Genomic DNA, 3,642 nt, shown 5'->3' on the forward strand with positions numbered 1-3,642 from the left:
ATGTACACGAATCTGTTTATTAAATGTGTTACCTATTTAACACAATTATTAAATATTTTATATCAGATTAACATATTTACACGACATGTTTAACATGAAATACCTATTTTACATAAAATACATAGTTTCAAAATGAAAGAGAGAGAGAGAGAGAATTGAGTTTGGTGGCTGTATGTGGGGGCTGATATGTTTGTTTAGTTTGTTTTAGAATTCTTAATAAAAAATAAAAATAACCATTGACTTTGTAAAAATTTATAAAATTACATATTTTTTTCATATATGGATTAAATGTGTCATAAATGGATTTACAGATTAACACGTGACATGATATTAAATTCTTCGTATAATAAACGAATCGACATAATTTCAACACGAACCTATATAAGCCCAACACTAACATAAAAATTTTGTAGCATGTCATGTGTCGTGTTGAAATTGCCACCCCTATTTCAAAGTCGATAAGAATAGAGATTGGTTGATGCTTGATTAGCCTCTTAACCCGTATTATTGGAAGGGATAAGGATCCCGAGATATCATACACAGAGATTTTAGGTGCCATCTCCTCTACAGCCTCTTCATTTATCTAGTCCATGGTTTCTTTGATCTCATCATCAGAGTCACCCTTGATAAAAAATAGTTACTTTGATCTACATTGATGACCAAGGCTAAATTTTTCATCACAGTTGTAATAAAGACCCTTGTCTCTTCATGCCTTTACTTCAGCAGGTATTAGGTACTTAATAAGGGAAAGTGTCTTCTCAGGTGCAGTTGTTATGGAAATCACAGGTCAAATAAGGGGTGGCTTCGACTTATGATGTTGGGCAATTTGTTTTTTTTTTTTTTCTTATCGACGAGCAAGGTCAATTGTTGTAGACATAGAACTGGACGAAAACCCATATATCATGTTTCACATCCTCTTTTAGTCCACTAATAAATTAGCTAATAAAGAACTCCTCAATCAGTCCAGTTGTGTAATTTGTGAGCATATCAAATTATGCTTGACAATCTCAAACTGATTGAGTAGGGCTTTGATGCAACTTTGTTAGTTCTCCATATAATCTTTATATATAGTTGGGCCAAAACAGATGCAAAGAGCTGCAACAAACTTTGCTCAAGATATAATTTTATGGTTCTTTTCAAACTATTGAAACCATTGTAGAGCCTCTTTTTCTATATGTTAGGAAGCAAGTGGTACTTTTTGGATTTTAGGTATTTGATTGAACTTAAAGAATTGCTCTGCCTAGTAAATCCATCCTGTAGGATCATCACCATCGAAGCGAAGAAAGCCCAATCGAGTGATCCGTGGCTACACCATATCACGATCTCCATAAGAAAAAAGGTGTGACCTTTCCCTCTGGATATGGGAAGAATGGGTAGTTCGTATCGAAACTCAGTGCTGATATCTTTTCTATTAAAATAGATGGCTGAGAGTCGATCTTCAAATACATGACAATGATCAAATTTTGAGATTGTTGATGACTTTGGTGATACTTTATAGTTAGCGTTTAGTAATTCGAATATCAGTGCACTCCCTATCTGCCAATTTATATCTGTCTTCTTTTTTTCAGAATGGATATGCACCATAGATCAAAAAAATTCGGATCGGATCAAAACTGCAATATAAGATCATTAGTTTTGATATCAGATGATTTATGTCTTTATATATCGAATAATATCCGTACTAAAATAAGAGATGCGATGGAAAAAATTTTAAATTTTTTTTATTAAAAAAATCTCAATTTATACCTGTATATCCCATCACGTCACTGCCAAAATAAGAAAGGTTAAAATGGAAATCCAATTTATTCCTCCTGAAGGAAATCACAATTTGTCCTCGTTGCTAAACTTGGGTTCCTACCACCTCGACGGCACGACCCATTCTCCCCTTTGTCGCCGCTCGGCATGGGGCTCGCTGCGCTACCGTTTCTCGTCTCCCTGCTCTTCTTCGCCTCCGTTGAGGGCGACGTCTTCCTCGGTCTCCCGTTGGGCGAATGGTAGCCTCCGCCATGTCTCGACGTTCGGGTACGATCTATTTTCCGATTAGTATTTCTAGGGTTAGGTTTGTATTAGGATCGATCTCTCTCTGTTTTTTCGCTTACTCGGTCTCCCGTTGGGCGAATGGTAGCCTCCGCCATGTCTCGACGTTCGGGTACGATCTATTTCCGATTAGTATTTCTGGGTTAGGTTTGTATTAGGATCGATCTCTCTCTGTTTTTTCGCTTACTTTGTTTTTTTTATGGTACATCACATTTGATTGTTTTTGGAGGATGGATTTCTATATAGATCTGCTTCGATTTAGATGATCCTTTTTTCTTTGAGGCAAATTAATGCGGATTTTAGCGTTTCGTTGGCTCCGTATGGAAATTTTCTAATCCCAGAGACGAGCTATGTTTTTTTTTTTTCTTTTATTTTTCCATTGATGAGAGCTCGTCTAGGGTTTTTGCTTTTCCATGGGTTAGTTTTCTTCTTTCTTTTTTTCTTTTTTTAAAGATAGATCCTCTCACCTTTTCTGTTCAGGAATTTTTGCTTTCTAATAGAAATGTACGCGAGTTGATGTTGCACAGGGTTTTCTAGTTCCTGATGGTTTCAAGTGATTATTTGCATTTACTGATTGCTGATCAGATGCAGACCCTAGAGGACTTGCTTTCCACCAGAAAAGAAGTCTCCCCTGTTTTGAGGGTTATTTTGAAGTCAGTTGCTTGCTTTTAATTTGCAAGAGCGGAAATAATTTGGCTAACTTCATGGATTAAGTATATATTCTGCATTGGAGTTTGGGCAATGCACCGAAGCTCCCCGTTGATACGGTTCTGAGATGGTGGTCCTGTTGCTCTGATCCTTTAAGAAGCCATTATGCGGGAATTATTCAGCTGTTCGTAGGTAGTCTTTTCTTAAGTTTCTAGAGAATAATTTATGAGCACTTATGCTGGTGCTATTGATAGTTGAAATAGACAAATGATTGCATACTTTTGCATTCCTCTTTTCCCATTTTTATATATATTCCTAAAGTTCATAACTGTTGTACATGTTCTGTTTTACAATTGTTATGGACGTCTAATAATACTTTGTTGCAAATTTGAGCATGGTGAAATTTTCATAGGATATTATCATTTTATTAGTGTGACATGTCATGTTATGTTAGAACTTAGAATATGCACTCAAAAGCCTGAAAGAAATCTGGATATACATAGTTAATTTTTTTTTTTGATTTTTCTGATTTATTTTGGTTTTTAACCATTTATATGTGTATATATATGTAGTTTTATTTATTTCTCAATATTAAAAGATACTAACCATAGGTGTAGTCGCATATGCACGTGCATATCGCATATGACCAGGCCATGCACATACCATTTCCGATATTTGAAGCCTTATGTATGGCAACTTGGTGGGTGTGTGATTATGGGTGCCAATTTACGTTGCCTTATTGGGTACCTAACCTTACACATTCCTAACGGGAAGGGTTTTACCTGTCCCATTTTGATTCTGGGGCAGGGATAGGCATTTAGAGAAAAATCTCATAGTAGTCTTGAGGCGAAGACAAGTAATGACATGCCTGCCCTGAACCCAATCTGGAATATTTACTAAAATGCCCCTTTTAATTGTTTGTTTTTTTTTTTTTAACTTTAAGACATTTTTTTATTA

The 3,642-nt window shown here is 35.7% G+C and overlaps 1 long non-coding RNA gene across 1 annotated transcript; it reads left to right on the forward strand.

Annotated features, from left to right (window-relative positions):
* Positions 1 to 1,781: 1,781 nt before the first annotated feature.
* On the forward strand, positions 1,782 to 3,072 carry LOC105060390 (uncharacterized). Its single transcript, XR_012143458.1, has 2 exons — positions 1,782 to 2,149; positions 2,565 to 3,072. It is a non-coding gene; the product is annotated as an uncharacterized lncRNA (long non-coding RNA).
* The last annotated feature ends 570 nt before the right edge of the window (positions 3,073 to 3,642 follow it).

The sequence above is a fragment of the Elaeis guineensis genome, chromosome 1, assembly GCF_000442705.2.
Source record: "Elaeis guineensis isolate ETL-2024a chromosome 1, EG11, whole genome shotgun sequence".
NCBI lineage: Eukaryota > Viridiplantae > Streptophyta > Magnoliopsida > Arecales > Arecaceae > Elaeis > Elaeis guineensis.